The sequence below is a fragment of the Canis aureus genome, chromosome 18 (assembly GCF_053574225.1).
Source record: "Canis aureus isolate CA01 chromosome 18, VMU_Caureus_v.1.0, whole genome shotgun sequence".
NCBI lineage: Eukaryota > Metazoa > Chordata > Mammalia > Carnivora > Canidae > Canis > Canis aureus.
In genome coordinates, this window is record NC_135628.1 from 3,690,563 (window position 1) to 3,711,527 (window position 20,965).

At 35.5% G+C, this 20,965-nt stretch overlaps 2 long non-coding RNA genes across 2 annotated transcripts in view; one reads left to right on the forward strand and one right to left on the reverse strand.

Moving 5' to 3' along the window:
* LOC144288505 (uncharacterized) overlaps nt 1-20,965 on the forward strand; it is a 683,266-nt gene that overhangs the window by 297,118 nt on the left and 365,183 nt on the right. The window lies entirely within an intron of this gene.
* On the reverse strand, nt 134-14,946 carry LOC144288234 (uncharacterized). The gene is made up of 3 exons (XR_013356204.1): nt 14,793-14,946; nt 1,558-1,647; nt 134-301 (listed from the first exon to the last, which is right to left on the reverse strand). It is a non-coding gene; the product is annotated as an uncharacterized LOC144288234 (long non-coding RNA).

Below are 20,965 nucleotides of genomic sequence, written 5' to 3' on the forward strand. Positions count from 1 at the left end.
CCATGCAGGGAGCCCGACGTGGGACTTGATCCTCGGTCTCCAGGATCATGCCCTGGGCTGAAGGCAGGCGCAAAACCTCTGAGCCACCGGGGCTGCCCTATTTTTTTCAAAGATACATTTTTATACATAGAGTTTTCGTATACTGTATTAGATTTCTGTTTCATAATTGTTCTTTTTGATGTTAATTGCAAAAAAAAAAAAGATTTTGGTTTCATTGAAGATTTCCTGTTTTTCCTAGAGCTCACTGGTCCTTGTACAGCTCTCGATAAATAATAAAGTTTTCAATTCATGTTTATGGAATCTGAAACAAAGGTAATAACACAAGTCAGCTCCTATATCTGAATTTTCAACAGTTCTAAATTAATATATGTACCTCTAATATGTTATAAGTACTTTTTAACAAAACCTGTAAGACTCAAAATAATAGCAACCACTTACAGCAAACATTTATCATGTTGCAATATGCCAAGCACTGTGCCAAATAATTTACATATGTAATCATAATTAATATTCACTCAAACCTAATATTTAAGCGTCACAATTCTACTCTTTTCAAAGGCAAGGAAACAAAGACCTAGACATTAGTATCCCTGATACCATACATTCAGTTAGTTGGAGGCAGAGAGCGCCAAGTCAGTGATCCAGGAATTTCTGACTCCGATGAGAATGAGTTTAAATATGATTTAGTTTCTTCCTCATTGATTATAGGGTACAGTATGATTATTGATTAAAACATACTCATGCTTCCTTATTACATGCTTTAATATAACAAAGACTATTTATAATCCTTTTCCATATGGGGTTTAAGTGTTTTAATCAAGTGTTGATTAAGCTCAAATATTGATTAAGAGTACATTTCATCATATTGAAAAATAATTCCACTTCATTATAAATGGACTAACTCAAATATTACTACTTGCCAAATAGTGTTACAGACTATATTATACCTTTAATATGGATACAAAATATATATAAATCCAAATTTGTTCTAATGGGCATGTTCTTTAGTGAAAAACCATGCTTTCACAACTGAACAATAAATTTAGGCTCCGTATTTTAAAGAATGAAAAAAATTCTGTACTAGGTTAAAATTACACTAAGGTTTAAAAGTATAAAGTATAATGGGATATATGTGTAATAACTGATACTTTTATAATAATAGCAATCATTAGACCTCCTTGATATTTTGTAAATAGGTTACTTCACTGAACAGAAATCTGAAAGCAAATTAATAAAATAATCTTTAGTTAAATGCAGTTCACAGAACAAGATTATGGTTTTCACAGCAGTTAAAGTATTGCCAAATGCACCATTTAAAAATTGTCAATGAGCCAACCGATTTTCACTAAAGTATAAATCATATAACCAAAGTGAAGTTCATGATTCTGCACAGTGAGGAAAAGGGAATTACTTAGATAGGACATCACTGTATGGTTAATGGTGGCAACCACTTCAGTTTGAAGTAAAAGATTTTTCAGTGGCAAAACTAAATGGACCAGTTCGCCCTTTGTCAATCATACTGTTAAAATTTATTACTGGAATATTGTAGAGAATTACCATGTATCCAGTCTATTTGCAGCCTCTGTCCTGTGTATCAGCAGAACTATTTTTTTCTCATAAAGACAAGACAGCAACAGCACAGTAAATCTGAAAACAACAAAGCAATTACACTTGTAAAGAAATAGAAAAATACACATACAGTCTTGCACAACACACGTAACACAATCTCTTGAGCTTTTCTCATTTTAGAACTTCATACCATAAATAACATAGTTCAATCAGATTAAAAATAAAGATCATTTTGCTCTTTTAACACACTCAGGATATTCTGAGTTTAAACAGTGATGATGTGTAAGAAAATACCTTATTAGTGTCATACAAATATACCCACACTATCGAATTTAATGAACCTCCTCTGTATATGGATTCTATACAAATGAAATTGGTTAAACTAATGCTTATCATCTTACTTGGGAAATCATTAGTTTCATTTATCTAATAGAACTTTCATTAATGCTTTTATGCTTAAAAAGTGTTTGTTTGTTTTTTTGCCTCCAAACTCTTCTAAAAAGGTGAGTCAAGAATGACAGCAGAAAGGTGGCAAAAGAGGTACCTAACTTTCTCTCCTCCCAGGAATGCAATGAACAGTTACTCATGAGAACCTATGGAGCTGTGGGCTCATGAGGGTCCTCTGGGGGCACAGACAACAGAGGCAGCCAGGCTCAGTGCAAAAAGGATAGTCAAAGCAAAAATGCCCAGCTTCCAAGGGAGTTATTGAATATCTCATCAAGTTAGTTATGAAAGTATTTTATATTATTATATGTCGAGAGAAAGGTGGTATTTCTGGCTCATCCATTTAATTAATTATATGGATAAAAATTGAAGAGTAAAATAAAATGCCCATATCAAGTGTAATTTTATACTCAACAATCGGTTTCCTCTTTAATTTTCTATTAAAATTAATATGTCTATAATTTAGTTAAGTTTCAGACATATTTATCATGTATTTCTTACATCTCTTTTCCAGATTTTTAGGTGTTTCCTCAATTCCATATTCCGTGAACTAGAACTTTTTCACATTATTAGTATCATCAGAGGACTTTTATATTTTAATTTTTATTACAAATGATTAGCTTTATTCATACTGATGAGAATCACTTTTTGTCCTATTGTTTAAAAAAAGGAATATATCCATGAAATGCTGCATGCTATGATTGCTATCAATTATACCTTACTTTCCATTAACATAGATAGTACTCTAAATATTTGAGATTCAGGATGCATATGAAACTATTTTGTAGAAATATGTTGCTTTTTTATTTTGTTAAGTCTCAACTTTACAAATTTTATGTTATGATGTTGGGGGGATGTCTATGTGAAAGAAGAGAGATTTGTTGTCTCTTAAAACCTCAGGGGCAATAATTTTCTATACATATTCAGCTATCATATACCAGGTGTTCTTCATTTTCCATAATTCCACTAATGTCTAATAGAAAGTGTCATCTATTATGTGTAGTTTAAGTAGCAAATGTACAAATTTGCATAAATTCATTCTATAGGTTTGAAAGCTCTAAAACACTTTTTAAAGTACGGTCACATGCACTTATGGGAATGTCAAGAGGCATGTGTGTAAAAACCATTTGTGCATTTGTTTTTTTTTGTTTGTTTGTTTTTTGTAATTCAAGCTCATTTTTTAAATAATAAATTTATTTTTTATTGGTGTTCAATTTGCCAACATACAGAATAACACCCAGTGCTCATCCCGTCAAGTGCCCCCCTCAGTGCCCATCACCCAGTCACCCCAACCCTCCGCCCTCCTCCCCTTCCACCACCCCTAGTTCGTTTCCCAGAGTTAGGAGTCTTTATGCTCTGTCTCCCTTTCTGATATTTCCTACCCATTTCTTCTCCCTTCCCTTATATTCCCTTTCACTGTTATTTATATTCCCCAAATGAATGAGAACATACACTGTCCTTCTCCGATTGACTTACTTCACTCAGCATCATACCCTCCAGTTCCATCCACGTTGAAGCAAATGGTGGGTATTTGTCGTTTCTAATGGCTGAGGAATATCCCATTGTATACAGAGACCACATCTTCTTTATCCATTCATCTTTCGATGGACACCGAGGCTCCTTCCACAGTTTGGCTATTGTGGCCATTGCTGCTAGAAACATCGGGGTGCAGGTGTCCCGGCGTTTCATTGCATCTGTATCTTTGGGATAAATCCCCTACAGTGTGATTGCTGGGTCGTAGGGCAGGTCTATTTTTAACTCTTTGAGGGACCTCCACACAGTTTAACTCTTTGAGGGACCTCCACACAGTTTAACTCTTTGAGGGACCTCCACACAGTTTAACTCTTTGAGGAACCTCCACACAGTTTTCCAGCTGCACCAGTTCACATTCCCACCAACAGTGTAAGAGTGTTCCTTTTCTCCGCATCCTCTCCAAAAGTCTCCACCCCAAGATTGCTAGAACTCATTCAGCAATTTGGTAGCGTGGCAGGATACAAAATCAATGCCCAGAAATCAATGGCATTTCTATACACTAACAATGAGACTGAAGAAAGAGAAATTAAGGAGTCAATCCCATTTACAATTGAACCCAAAAGCATCAGATACCTAGGAATAAACCCAACCAAAGAAGTAAAGGATCTATACCCTAAAAACTATAGAACACTTCTGAAAGAAATTGAGGGAGACACAAAGAGATGGAAAAATATTCCATGCTCATGGATTGGCAGAATTAATATTGCCAAAATGTCAATGTTACCCAGGGCAATGTACGCATTTGTGCGTTTGTAAATTCTCATTCAGAGATGGGAAATTTATGTAAAAAACCCACATTGAGTTAGTTGGTTTCAATCATCACCCATTAGATGTGTTCTTCCCTTTTTTGCTTTCTCTCTTATTTCTGACTTCTTGGTTTTGCATAGTTGCAGTTGTTAAAGGCATTTATTTTGTGTGTTTGTATGGCAATAGAAAATAGTTTTGTTTAATTCTCTACTTTTTCATATATCTTACTATGATCCTGCAGTACTGTCATGTGCTTAGAAGAATGCAAACCAAAAATAATGCTAAATGATGCTAACAGATACTATTAGAAGTTAGTTTGTATCAGTCAAAGTATAGTTAGCCAATTGAACTGGGAAATTTAATGAATCTGGGAATTTAATGAACTGGGAAATAAATAAATTCATTTAATGCATTTAATGAAAAATTTTGAACGATGTAAAAGTTGATTACCAAAAGAAATAATAAATAACTAAGATACGGCAGCAGAAAGTGTCTTCAGTGCCTAGGGCTGAGGAAAAGTAAATGATGAAGAAATACAGAGGAGGGTCCTGAAAGGCTGAGTTTCAGGCCATTTCTAAGAGTATATTGCTGCCACAAGGAGACATCACTTATGATGAAGGAAAATTTGCTGGAATGTGCCTGCTGTTGGACTATCACTACTATTATAATAAAGAAGCTGTCTGGAGGGCATTAGAATCAGAACCACTAGAACTGCCACCAATGTGAATGCCTGCCAGGGACCTTGGCTGTTACACTGAAAATCATAAAAACTGGAGGAATATAAAATTGCTTCATGCTCCTCCAACCATGCAGTGTCCCTTGACACCCTGTACTGGCAGAGTGTAACATACAGCCAGCAAACAAGATATAAATGCAGATCTGGTTCAAGGTGCTAACGTAGGAAGACTCGGAACCCACCTTCTCCACAGAACACCCCAAATTACATTTACTGATAGAACAATTCCTCCTGAAGAAGAACTGACGGCTGATCAAACAGCTACTGAACAACCAAAGATAAAATGACAAGAGAACAGCAAAAAAGGTGGAGACACACTAACAACGGGAACCCCCACCCCAACACTGTGAGCAGCAATGGGATGGGAAAGGAGAGTAGGGAGGGACCAGGAACAGATCTCGCTGTCCTTGGACACAGAAAAAAGCCACAGTTTAGAAGAGCAAGTAACCTAAAAGAGCCAACACTAGAACTCTGCCAAGCATCAGAGAAGCTGCAGGAAAGCTCCCCAGGCAGAAGGACCGGAGAATGACATGGTGTACATCCCCCCACCCCACCCCCTTAAAAGCCTATGGCAGGATCTGGACACAGGATCTTAATGGGAAGATCCAGTTGTCTCAGAGAGCTTATGGCTTAAACAAGCCGAGGTCCACCAACCCACACCAGCCCTGGTAGCACTGGGACACACACATACACACACACACACACACACACACACACACACATCCTGATTTAGAAGAGCTGAGGGGCTTTAACACCCTCTTCTCCTCCACCCTGAAAGCCCAAACTGAGCAGAGTCTGGATGCCATAAGGGGTGGGTTTAGATGCCATAACTGGAGGGTCCTAATTCCCTAGTGAGTAGGTCCAGGTACCATAACTAATGGGTCCAGCCATCACAGGGAGCTTGAGACCTCAGCAACCCCCAGGTTCTACAAGCTCACATCAGCCCTGGTCACACTAGGGCCAGAAAAAAAAAAAATTTTACAGTGAACTTATAACCTCAGTAAACCCAGGATCCATAAGCCCATGCCAGCCCACCCTATGGTGCTCGGGCACAGAACACAAGCTGTGGTTTTGTATGGGGTTTTTGTTATTGATGTTTTCAACTGTTATTTTAAAATTTTATTATTTCTTTTTATTTTTAAAAATTTGTCTTGTCATGCTTTTTTTTTGGTTTTATTTGTTTCTTGTTTTTCTTTTCTCTTTCCCTCCTTTTTATTTTATTTTTTCCTTTATTATTTTTCCCTTAATTATTTTATTATTTTTTTCTTTATTGTTTCTTTAAAAATTCATGGCTTGAAAGAGTAACTAGCATATACAGCCACAACTCCAGCCAGTCAACCAAAGTCACCAAGCACGCACAATCAACATAGAGGACCGTACATAAGACCACTCCTTCACCCTTAGAAGAAGCCATTTCACCTAGTCCATAGAAACAAACACAGAAAGTCAAGAAAAATGGGGAGACAGAAGAATATGTTCCATAAGAAAAAAAAACATAACATTTTTAGAAAAAGAATGTTATGAAACAGAAATAAAGCAATATTCCTGAAAAATAATTTAAAGTAATGATTGTAAAGATAGCCACTGGACTGCAGAAAAGAATAGAAAAACTCAATGAAGGCTTCAATAAAAGAATAGGAAAAATGTTAAAAAGAATGAATTAATAATGAAGTAAAAAGTGCACTAGAGGGAATCAACAGTTGACTAGAGGATGCAGAAGAACATGTCAAGAGTCTGGACGACAGGGTAATGGAAAGTGCAAGCTGAACAGCAAAAAGAAAATTTTTAAGAATGAGGATAGATTAAGAGATCTCTTCAGCAGTGTCAAGCAAACAACGCATTATACAGGTCTCAGAAGGAGAGAGACAAAGGTATAGAAAACTTATTTGAAGAAATAATAACTAAAAATTTTCCTAACCTAGGGAAGGAAATAGACATCCAAGTCCAAGAAGCACAAAACGTCCCAAACCAGTTGAACCCAAGGAACCCCAAAGAAAGATGAACTGTATGGCACATTATAATTAAAATGTCAGGGCACCTGAGTAACTCAGTCAGTCAAGTGTCTGACTCATGGTTTCGACTCACGTCATGATCTCAGAATTATAATCTGGGGAGATCCTCGGGCTCCATGTTCAGCATGGAGTCTGCTTAAGATTCTTCCTCCCTCTGCCCCTTCTCACCCCTTAAAAATAAATAAATAAATAAATAAATAATTGAAAAAATAGTTATTTGTTTAAGAGGATATGGCCTTGCAATAAAATCCTAGCGGTCTGAATTGATTCTCATTCTGGTGCTTGAAAATGGCTCCACACAAAATCCAGTTTTCCATACTTTGAATATCATTAGATCTGCTGGATCATAGATCTCAAGTGGAAATGCAACTTGTAGTATAGATTAGTTGTAGAGTTTTCTTTTTTTCTGGTACCTGTCATCCCTGACAGCCTGTTGGGTGACTTGGTGACAGATGGAAATAGCACAATTGACTGGTCTATATGTTGATTCCAAAAACCAAACATGGACTACCAAGTACTGTGCCTCATGGTCTGTAGTAGTAATGTGAGGTGCACTTTTATTTTACTATGGAAAGATTACATTGATATTTTTTAGACCATTTGATCCCTAAAAATTCACTGTGATGGCAGACTTCTGGCACCTTGTGGGATATATCTCCAAATCTCTAATTTAAATGTCTTAATACATTACTTACTACTTCCTAGTCATCAGAATCAACATTATATCATCAGTGTACATCAGACTAAATTATAGTTTGATATGTGAAATGTCAAGATGTGAAGGTATACTCTTGGCCTTACCAAGAGAAAATAAAAATACTTCACATGACCTTTGTAAATTAACATGGAGAAAATCAATTATTCAGGTCCTTAGCCACATACCTGGTGTATGTTGTTGTGTTCCTGCAAAGATATTACATCAAAAATAGAAGCTGCATTTATAGTCACCACCTGATAAAGTTTATGATAATTCAGTGTCATATTACAAGGTCATCCCAATTATTGCATATACACACAGATAAGCTAATGAATGTGATAGGTCTCAACATCCATGTCTTTTTCAAGTCTTTAATAGAGGAGGTAATCTATAATTCCCCCCAGGTTGAATTTTTACTTTTATTTTACTATCTTGGTATGGAGGGTAAGTTTGGGGTAATTCTATTTATACCTTTCTACAGCAGCTTTACCCTCAGGGGTTATAGATCTATGTGGAAATTCTGCTGTTTGCCAAGAATATCTATTCCAATTATATATTCAAGAATTTGGGATATAACCAAAATAAGAGTGGGACAGCTGGACCCACTGTGAGTGGAGATTAGCCTATATATCATCTCACCAACAAAAGCCCCCAATTTGAATTGTGGACTAGAATAGCATTTTTGTTCCCCAGAAACTAATGTCAATTCAGAGAAAGTGTTAGTAATCCCTAAATAATCTGGCTACATAATTTTTCCTATTTCATTTTTATTCCAGTAAATGCCTACAGATTCCTTTAAAAACTATAAGAAGATTTAACTCATATGAACTTGTGGCAGTGACACAGTATTTTTCAAGAAAGCCAGGTTTTGCTTTAATCATGGTATCTTCATCTCTGAACATATGTAGGTATGGATACTGCATTATACAATAGGAAAATCTGTTGTGGCAACTCATCAGATCTTTTACCAAACATATCTTTAAGGTTTTGTGTGTTTTTCTTTGTTTTCTTTACATTGATCTAGCAATATCTTTGTAGGCTTCAAATCTACTTGACTCCTATAGGAAGTGCGCCCAATTATCCACTGCCACAACTGCCTGTAAGTAAAATATTCTAAATATTGATGTATCTCCACTCTCACTTATCGAAAATGCTCCCATCTTTGTCAGTAGAGTGTGTCCACTCTGGTATGCAGTGACCCATCATCCTCATCCAAATCAGGGAGTTCATTTATTGCATTAACCCCATAGTCTTACCTGGCTTACCTAGGAGATCAAGAAGAAGGTATTTTAAAAATGAAGGTGCTGATTTCCTTTTAAGGTCATGATGATAAAGAAGGCTACAATTTATCTTTTCAATTTATTATATTTAAAAAAGAAAAAAATTTATAAAGCAATGTGTTTTGTCCATTAAACATCCCGATAGACAGGACTATTATTCCTGAGAAAGGAGAAACTTAGTAAGCCTTCTATTTCCCTCAGTGTATCACCTGAAAAGAGTTTAAGATGTACCAAAGGTATATTCCACCCAACGTGGAATCTGGTGATCACTCTGAATTGAGGAGAGAGAGCTGGGAGATTAGGAAGGCCAAGGTGGCAAGAATTCATAAGGCCTAGATGCAGCGAGAAGAGAGACGCATTGTGGAGACAAAGTTCCATAAATCTGCATCAGCTCTCAAATACTTTTAGCTGAGTAATGATTAGCAAAATTTAGGTGTGTGAGGAAATTTCTGGGGGGGGGAACACCTCAAAGAAACCAAGTGGGTAATCCCAAGGATATACACAGAAATAGGAATGGTTCATGCTTCTACTAGTCAAAACAACAGATTTTATAAATTTCCAGAGTGATGATAGGTGACACGGCAGGAACAAAAATGGTCCTAGATTTAAAGGCTTTTCTTGTCCTGCCCAATAAAGTTTAAAAGTCCTACCAACAATCCTTGCAACTCTATTTCTGCCTTCATCTCATCCCAAACAAAAATGGCCCTCCACCTCTGAGTCACCAAGCACTTGTAGATAATTCTCTAGTTGGGGTTCTAACATACCATGTGTTCTGAGAGTCATTTGAAAATGTTCTGTCTTCGAGTGCAGCAGCTTATCATAGGCACAGTTTCTTTGGCATGATCTGGCTCTTGTCTCTTTCTATTACACCATTTTGTTACCACCTCATACCTGGTGTTTTGGATCAATGTGAATATCCTTATTGTAATATTATGCAATATACTGAAGTTTTGCAAAATGTTACCATTGGGAAAAATTGGAGAAAGTATACAATTTTTCTGTATTATTTCATATAACTGTGTGTGGACCTGCAATTACATCAAAAATAAAACTTTAAAAAGGCTTTAAAGAACCAAACTACTTGCAAGTAACTCAGTTGTATTCCCTGTAGTTGTAGGAGTGATGTTACAAAGCTTGGCTTTCTGAAAATAAGGGGAATAATGGGACTATAAAACAATGGAGGCCCGGTACAATTTGCTTAATTATCAGAAATTGGGAAAATAAGTCCAATTATTGCAATAATCAGTGAATATAACAACCAACAATGGCAGAGTAGCAGCTAAAATTTGTTCAGCCTTTCCCCACTGCCAAATTCCAAGGTCACTTTCCTATTTTTAGATGTTTGTTATAGCAGCAATTTCCAGTTCCCTAAACCTGTATTAGTTTCTTATTGCTTCTACAACAACTTACCACATACTTAGTGGCTTAAAACAAATTTACTGTCTTACAGTTTTGCATCCAGATGTCTGAAATGGGACTCATGGAGCTAAAATCAAGGTGTCAACAGTGCTGTCTTTAGGGGAGAATACATTTTCTTGTCTTTCTGAGTTTCTGAAGACCACCTGCACTTCTTGGCTCATGACCCAATTCCTTCATCTTTAAATTCAGAAACATAAAAAAAAAAAAATTATCCCCTTATCTCCTTCTTCTCCCCACCTCTTGTATTTTGAAGGACCTTTGTGATTACATTGGGTTGGGCCCACCCAAATAATTCAGGATAATATTCCTATATGAAGATCCCATATGAAGATCATCTAATTAACAATCTTTTTACCATGTAACTTAATATTTCACAGGCTCTAAGAATTAGGACGTGGAAATATTTGAGGACCATTATACTACCTATTACATATAATAAGAGTTATTATAAGAGGGAAGATAATTGGGAAGCATCTGTAATTGCCCTCCATTTGGTTAATAATTCAAAACAATATCACATCCTGGGGGAATATATGGTAAAATTAGTGCCAGTCTTAAGGATCAAAAGGGATGTAGGTGGGGGGGTCCCCATTTTATCCATGTTCAGTTTATGAGCCTGATCTTTGTAGAAACTGGATTATTCATCAAGGGAAATCACAGACCATCATTAGCTCAAACACAAAGTAGCCCAAATTTCAGTCATGATGTCAGATGTGATATATACATGAGAGAAGATAAATATAGACTCAGGGATGTGATAGGTGAACATGGATTTGATTCATTTGTTCTGTTTTAACCAACTGAGAAATGAAAAAACATATCTGTTCATATTCACATGAAATGGACAAGGATATAAATTTCTACTTTTGTCATAGAGTTAGAGTATCACTCCTGACTTCTAGAATAATATTTCCAAAAGATACCTGGAATATCCTGATATTCTGCAGAATATCATGTTGATATATTTCACCAATAACATTATATTTATTGGCCTGGGTGATGAAGAGTTGGCTAGCATGCTGACGGCATTTGGAGAACTCAAAAGCTCCAAGTTAGAGAGGTAAACCCTGTGTGTTTCAGGGCTTTCCAAACTCATTATGTTTTTAGGGCTATGGTGGTCAAGGGCTTTTATAGGACATTCTTAGCAAAATAAAATACAAAGTATTTCATCTCACTCTTTCTTCCTAAACAAAGAAAGCACATATCTAGTTGATTTTTTTTGTTAGTTTAACGTTACCGTATTATTAGGGCTGCTATTGGGTTATTGGGGGAACAAAACCTGCCAGCTTTAAGTAGAACCCAGAGTAGGGACAGCTATGCATAAGGTCCAGGCAGTAGACTCTATGTGGTTAGAGGTATCAGTGATGGGAGAATAATGTCATTTGCATTTTGTAGCAAGTACCAGTGAGAGAACCATTAACATGGACCTTTGAGCTCTTGGAACAAGGCCATTTCTTTTGCATCATAGAATTATTTGTCTCTTGACAGAAAACTCCTGGCTTGCTGCTGGATCATGGTGGAGATGCATGACTTACTGTGGGACACCAAGTATCTGCAGCTGGAACTGGCCGTCATGAGCTGAGTCCTGTCAGATCCATTAAGTCATAATATTGGATGTATCCAACAACAAATCATAATGAGATAAAAGTGATACATTGGGAATAGAAGATGAGCTGGACGAGAGTGTACAAGACAGCTGTTGAGCTGGTATTCTGGATGGACATCCATATGTTTGCACAAACAGCCCTCCCTCATCTCATGATTATAACTTAATGCAGGATCTCTTATAACCAATTGAAAGAGTAGAAAATGCATTAGCGTAGCTTACAGCTACATTAACTTGGTTATGGACAAGAGAAATTAGTAAGTAGGTATACTACAACCTCACCCCAAAATGGATTTTTATGACAGTGACACAAGAAAATTTCCCTTTGGGCAGATATCTGAGAGGTGGACCTGGTCATCACTTTCTATAGAAAGAAAAGTGGCTTCAATTTAGAAAAGATATGGACTCAACAGCAGGGGTAAAGGAAATGGTTATTAAAACTGAATACAGGGGCGCCTGAGTGGTTCAGTCAGTTAAGTGTCTGCCTTCAGATCAGGCTGTGATCCCAGGGTCCTGATCAAGCTCAGCATGGGGCTGTGGGGCTCCCTGCTCAGCAAGGAGTCTACTTCTCTCTCTGCCCCTCCTCTTGCTCATGCTTGCATGCTCTCTCTCTCTCTCTCTCTCTCTAAAATAAATAAAATATTTTTTAAAAGTCTGAATACAAAAAATAAGTAAGGGCACCTGGTGGAACAGGAGGTTAAGCTTCCAACTCTTGGTTTTGACTCAGGTCATGATCTCAGAGTCTTGAGATCAAGTCCTGCAGCGGACTTGGCACTCAGCATGGAGTCAGCTTAAGACTCTCTCTCTGCCTCTCCCCACTAGCACTTTCACACTCCCTCCCTCCAAAAAAAGAAATAAATCTTAAATATATATTGATATATAAATGATATATATCATATATGAAACTTTATGTATGAATATGAATAGTATGAATATAAATGAAACTTAAATATATATGATATAAAAATGATATATATAAATATATATCACATATATGAAACTAAATGCTGTCAACCTAATTATATAAAAAAGGAACTACTCAAGTGACCTTTGAACATAGTAACTTGATTCTAAATATTTTATGAATATATTCTAAGGATGTTAAACCTGCAAAAGAATTAATTATAGTTGGGCAGCCCTAGTGGCTCAGTGGTTTAGCACTGCTTTCAGCCCAGGGCGTGATCCTGAAGACCCAGGATCGAGTCCCATGTCGGGCTCCCTGCATGGAGCCTGCTTCTCCCTTTGCCTCTTTCTCTGTGTCTCTCATGAATAAATAAATAAAATCTTAAAAAAAAGAATTAATTATACTTAGTAAACTTGTTAACTTTTGTATTTTTGTATTTTTTGTAATTCTGAAACTACTTTATATATTTGATTGGATAAAGCATATATGTAAATATTATCAGGAACAAAGATTTTTGCAATAAGAGAATAGGAATATTCACGTAACATTTAAAGGGTTTTTTTTAAATCTAGGGATGCCTGGGTGGCTCAGCAGTTGAGCGTCTGCCTTTGGCTCAGGTCATGACCCCGGGGTCCTGGGATCGAGTCCCACATCAGGTTCCTCACAGGGAACCTGCTTCTCCCTCTCCCTGTCTCTGCCTCTCTCTGTGTGTCTTATGAATAAATAAATAAATCGTTAAAATAAATAAATAATATTAAATGTGAATGTGAATTTTCAGCATAACCCCTTGATACAACATAAAGATACAAATAGAAATACAGATTATTTAGCTCTGTCTGCTGGGCAGAGCTCAGATGTAATGTCACTTCACTACCATCCAATACACAATCTTTTGCCCCCGAAGATTGAAGCTCCTTGGAGAAATGTTAGAGTCTATCTGAGGCTAGGAAAGAAAAAAGTGAGTTTGGGACATCTTGTGGCAGAAAGTAAGAAAATACTCAAACACAAATGAGCCAAAAGACTCATGCCAAAAAGACATAGAGGCAAATATGAGTCTTCTACTGGTCAAATTTATGACAATTTGAACATTTAAAAAATATTATAAGTGATTCAAATATGTTTGATTAAAAATACCGATATGTCCATACTGATATTTAAATAGAGAAAGAAGAGGTAATGAAGTGAAGGAATCAGAATCACTATTTTATACACATTAGTGTTATAATTTGGGGAAGAAGGAGTTAAACCATCTGGTTAGTGATCCAGTTCTCTCCAGATAATAACTAGATTTTTGGATAAATAGACTAATGCTATTTGCTAAGAGGAGAGTTTTGTTTTTTTTTGTTTTTGTTTTTCCTGTGGAATGCTCTTATCAAAATGTCCCTATAGGATTGCTGGTGATAAACAAAACTAGAATCTATGGAATCAGGAAGCGTATGTGACCTCGTAATGTCATATAAGATCTGAAACCATCTGGATATCAAATGATGTTTTAAGACCTAAACATTCTCACCACATGAGGTGACTCACAATTTTGACTTAAACTTCATCTCTAACCTTATCCTAGAGATATATGCCCACTATGAGAGGAAATGTCCTGAGGACATTGCTAAATCTCTTTCTGCTTTATCTGTATTAACCTCTTAAATGATTATATCCTTGAAATTATTAAGCTTGAGACAGGTTAACATCCCACTTTCATTATCCTTTGTGTTAGATCATAAATGATCTGGCCTCATTCATAAATGGGAATCAAACCATTGGGTGAAAACTTGCTTAGGAATCGGAAAGTCACATGGACTCAAAATATCAGCTGACAGATTTCCTGTAACATGGATACAGTACCTTTCAAAATGGTGGGATCTGTGAGGCAATCTGTCCATTGTGTGCAATAAGTTCACTTAGAAGTATGTTTGCAAAGATGGTTAAGCTGAATATATCCAAACTTTTAAACTGAACTTCCAGTTTAAAAGAAATATGTCAGCATCATAAAGGACACTGTGAAGAAACAATCTGATAGATCCAGAATGTGGAACAATCTACAAGAAGACCGACTTAGATTTTTTAAAAAAATAGTCACTGTCATAATAACATTGTTCTCAATTTAAAAAGACTAAAGGAAGCTAACAATTATATTATACATAACAAAATAATACTTAAAACATAAGGAATATGTATAATTGACCCAGTTTGTATTTATTTTCTCTAGAACCTTCCCAAGGATTTGTCAGGAATCCAATACATATTTGCCAAATTGATCTGTCTATAAGTAAAGTGGTTGTATTCTTGACCATTCAATATGTGGCCTTAAGTAGAGGCAAAGAGGAAAGATACAGGTGATGACTAGTATTTGGACTTGTCTATTAGAATCATATACAATTAAAAGGCAACCCCCAAATTATCATTGGCTAATAACACCTGCTTTTCAGGAATTCATAAAGGACCTTGGTTTACAACTTGATATTATAAGGTTAACATTGCATTGCTAAAATGACCTTTTTACACATATAGTTCTTTATTAAAGAACTGTAAGCACTTCACTGTAAAAATTCATAAAACTTTATAAACAAACATTTCATAAATAGACTCTATACTACAGAAAAAGAACTAACATAATTATTTACAAGCAATACTGACAAATTTGGCACTTATTGAAAAGAAAAGTATAAAATTCTGGTTTAAAAAGAAATTTGAGATTAAAAAAAAGCATTACTATTATGCACCTTGCAAACACCTCAAAGCACTTCTAGCACAGCTAGTGGAGGCTCCCTGGTTATATTTATGTGACTTTTAATGTGTTTCCATAAGTTTGTTGTAAAATCGCCTAAACATTGTCAAGAATAAAGTCAAATGCCACATTCCAAGCTGATTCCACTGACTGCTCCATCAACTCTTTCATGTATTGTGTAACTAGATCCAGTTTTTCTGAATAATCTCTCAATGAAGTACATTATACATGACCTCTATTCAGAATAGGACACCACGCTGATGTAGAAAGGCACTAAAGCTTATCTATAACAAACATGAGATGCATTATCAAAATACATAAAATATCTTCTGGAATGTCTTACAAATGTCTTATTCAGTGTATCTATGGCAGTAGTATAGCAAAGAGGAAGCACAAAGGAAAATATTTTATTTTGCCCTTTCTCAGAATTTCTGTACATGGTTAGAGTTTATCAAAGCAGCATTTGAATGCCACCACAAATTTTTGCTACTCTTTATTTTCAGTAAGAGGATGTATCTAGTCCTTGACATCTGCAAAGTTTTACCAGAGACCAACCTTTTTGTCTGAATTGGATCCATTTCCCAAAGGCACACTGGACTCTGAACGTACAGTGATTTGAAGCCATATAACCCTACAGGAGAGGTTAATATTAATTGTCGACTCACCCTTAGAAACAAGTCTTTGTCACCTGTTCTTAATATGGACAACTATAAATCCAGTCTGAGAGACAGTCATCGAGCAAAACTAATTTTAAAAATAACCAGAAATTACAACCATTCTGAATAACTTCTTAAAAATGGCTACTAAAAATGGGTTCCTATTCTATAATTCAGAAATTTCACTCCTAATTATATGCTCAAGATAATTGAATATACATGCCTACTAAAGGGCATGTACAAGAAAGTTTGTAACAGCTTTATTCCTCATTGTCCAGGTTGAAAACAGCTCAATTGCCCATCTACAGCAAAATGGATACATAAATTGTGGTACATTCATACAGTTGAACATTATGCACCAACAAAAAAGAGCGATTGCTACTACATACAAATAATTTTTGAAACTCACAGTCATAATGATGAACAAAAGAAACCACACAAAAATTGTATCTGTATGATTCAATTTATAAGAAATTAAAGTCACAAAACTAATCTATAGGAAAAGAAGTTGGAAATAGTGATTTTCTCTGGGATCTATGACTGGGAAGGTGCACAATGGATCCTTCTAGTATGTTTGGAAATGATTATACATCACACTGAGTTATATACTTTGTATCCTTCAGATTTTTTATACCTCAATTCAAAAACATAGAAATAGCAGTATGGGGATGCCTGGGTGGCTAAGTGGTTGAGCATCTGCCTTCAGCTCAGGGTGTGATTCCGGGGTCTGGGGATTGAGCCCTGCATTAGGCTTCCTGAGAGGAGCCTGCTTTTCCTTCTGCCTGTGTCTCTGCCTCTCTTTCTCTCTCTCTGTCTCTCATGAATAAATAAGTAAAATCTTTACAAAAAAATAGAATGAACTAGGATTTGGAACTGAGAATTCTTTGTTAACCAAGAGTCATCCAAAAATTCTCACATTAAATTAAAACATCAAGAAACCATTTACATATTTGGTTTAAATCTTTAGGAAAAACCCATATAAAAATATTTCAAAATTGATTCTTTATGTCTGCCATTGTTTTACAGATGCATACATCTATAGAAGTTAATTTTACTCTTTGGATAATATATGAGAAAATATGTTGTAAAAAATGGATTTAAATTCCACTTAGCTCAACAATACACAGAAAGCATTGATTCCAGAAGATAACGAAAATTTAAAGGATGCCTAGGTGGCTCAGTCAGTTAAGTGTCTAACTCTTGATTCTGGCTCAGGTCATAATCTCAGGGTTGTGGGACAGAGCTCCATGTAGAGCTCTACAATCAGCAGGGAGTCTGCTTGAGAGTCTTTCCCTCTGCTCCCCAGTCATGCACTAACACATGCTCTCTCTCTCTCTCTCTCTCTCTCAAATAAGCAAATAAATCTTTTTAGAAAAAGAAAGAAAATTTAAAACTGATAATTCATTGAATGAATAATCTTACTTTTCATCTTTTGAAACTAATTTTGACAGTGACAATGGGTTGTGTTAAGGATAGAAGAGAGTTTTGAATAACTCATTGAATGATGTTTTCTTCAATTTAGAAATGTTCTTAGTCTTAGGTGAAACTCACCATTATCAGTCAGGGAATACTTGCTGTTTAGGATATCCTTGGGAAGGACCAAGTCACCATTGCTAGAAAAATGACCTCCTGTTGCAAAACTCTTCAGGTCCAAGGGCTGTCTTTCTTTTCAAGGGATCACTGTAGGAACGCAATTCTTGTGCTGAAATGATTCTATACATTTTATTAGCTTATATCAGATTTTGATCATTAATGTTTTCCCAGAGGAAATGGGAGGACACTGCCTCTGTTTAGTCTTTTGAAACCTCTTTGATTCTAACCTGAATTAATGGAAAAAGTCTTCCCAATGATTTTGTTATATTGCACCTATTTTTATAAAATTCTTATAAAAATCCAGTGCCAACTCCTTATGTGAGATTCTTCATTTCAAAGATAAAAAGATCAACTCAAAGTATTATTATCCACAACATGAACTTTAAGAAACATGCACACCATCACTTGCAAATTTCTCCATGAATTCATGAATTAAGAATGAAATTATTTTGTTCCTGGTGCTGTACCAGTAACTCTTGTACCCTTTGCTTTTATAATCTACTCTAAGGGCAAGATGAAGTTTTGTCAAACAAATATTTTGCATAAAATATCAAGAAACATCTAAGGTGTTATTGTATAATTATCTGGCTTTTCATTTATCCGAACTTTGTTTTATAGAGTAAATTAATCATTTTCTTGGTAGAAGTTCACAGATTTGTAGAATTCCTTTTCTCTTTTCTATTATTTTTTTAATTTATTTTTCCTGCTAGGAGCAGAGATGTTTCTGGAGGAAGGCACTAAATCAAGCTGTTAGCTCTGCTCCATTATTTTATACACTTCAGATTGCAACTGAAAATACTTCTAGAGAAATTTATATGGTAGCATTAAATAACCTCAGACTCAATGCATTTCTTCAAGGATGAACAAAGTATTCATACACAGTTTGTATTTAATAGTCACACAGAAACACATTACAAGGTAAGAGAGAGCTGAGACCTTTAGTTTTCAGGACTTCTACTGAAAGTTTTAATAATGACACAAATGTTCTACTAAACACATTGCTTTTTATGACCAAATTTTTCAGGAAGTTGTATTGATCAAAAGTATTTTGGCAGCTGAAACTGAATGACGGAATAATGTCCGAGTTCTTACATGCAGCCAAGTAATGTACTAGAGTAGTAAATGAAAAGCAAGACAAAGAACCCCTAGGAGAGCACATAAAATATAGTATTACAGAATATTAACTCCAGTGCACATAGCCAGTAGCATATGAGCAATATTAAAACAGAGAGTTTGAAGCTACAAACTGCAAAACATTAATTCATTTCCTACTAATGTTTGCCCAAGGGACAGCTCCAGGGTCTGATGGAGACTTATTTTTAAATAATGTTATTTCCTCACTGACCTTTTTGCTTGGTCCAAATTACATAAAGAAGGAAAAGAAAACAAAAAAAAAAAAGGAAAAGAGAATGCATGTAAAGAGTATTTTTGAGGAAATAGGCACTTTGCAGACTGTTTCTAAATACAATCTTCCAAATTAGCACAGTGTTTTTCAAATGATCTGTGAATTAATACAATTGCAAGGTATGATGTGAATGCAACCACTGAGCATAATTATTTTTGAAATACATGATTGAGATTTTCTGTGTGCTGGCATTTGATTAATTCTGCAAATCCATTGTAAGTGTAGAAGTCAGTAGTATAAATAAAACCACTTCTACAGTGTACAAGAGCAATTTATGTCACCCAAACATTTTTAAAACATCATGGCATACTGAATTTATGAAGTCAATGTACTTATTTTGATAGGAAAGAATATCCTCCTGGGGGCCTAGAGGGGAGTATTTTATCATTGTGTATAAATGGAAATGGGTGATCTGTATTATGATTTACCGTATAGGCTGTTACAAATGTTTTAAAAGTTTTAACTCAAATTCCAACCCTATTTCCAATTGCAGCCTTCCTTGTTGCCAAAATAAATATTAGGCTCTCTGAAAATAGAGTAGAATGAGACCTATTTGGAAAATTTATGTATTGATACTTAACGTGAATTTCACTATTCATGGTTCAGCTCCCACTGACAATTCTAATTTCCATATGGCCTTTGTAATAGATAAATATACTAATATATCTATGTATGTTGTAGATGTGTATATCAGACATATATGTATATATTAGATATATATTTTATGTATATATAAATAAGAGAGATATATATGAGTAAGAGATAGAGAGACATATGTGAAAATAATAAAATACCCATAGAAATCCTGAGAAGATTTAATTTAATTTAATTTAATTTTAATTTAATTTAATTTAAGACTGTTAATTTTCAGAAGACAAAAGCAAAGTAGAACTTTTACTTACAAATATGATGAAATAATCCATTTCACTTTTATTACAACTACTTTCATATTACATACTTCTATTGCACATCACAAGTGTGACTTAAGAGAATACAGGTAGTAGTATCTAGTGCATGTACTGACTATCCTGCTGGAATCTCATTCAATACAGTACATTCACCAATTTTAATTATGATGTTTGCACATTGATCTTTTTGAGGGTGGGTGGGGGAGGGGCAGAGAGCAAGATAGAGAATCCCAAACAGGCCTCGTGCCCAGGATAGTGCCCAAGACAGGGCTCGATCTCACAACCCTAAGATCATGACCTGAACAGAAATCAAGAGTTGGACTTAACTTACTGAGCCACCCAGGTGACCCTGCACACTGATTTTTAATATAGACTTTTGAAAACTGGAAAAAGTGGGCTAATATGGCTTGCTACATATTTTTCTATTCTGTACTATTTTTTTCTTTTGATTAATAGCTTGCCGTGTCTATATGATGAGATATTTCAGCAGTTCCTTCCTCTGACCACCCATTAGAAATGCCTAGGGAATTTTTAAATATACCAGTGTCTGATCATCTAAGTTCTTGATTAAATTGATATGGGGCATGAGCCAGGCAAGGCATTTTAAAATTAATTCCTAGTGGTGCCTCGGTGGCTCACTCACTTAAGTGTCTGACTCTTGGTCACAGGGTTCTCAGTTCAAGCCCAGCATTAGGCCTCATGCTGGGCATGGTGCCTACTTTAATATA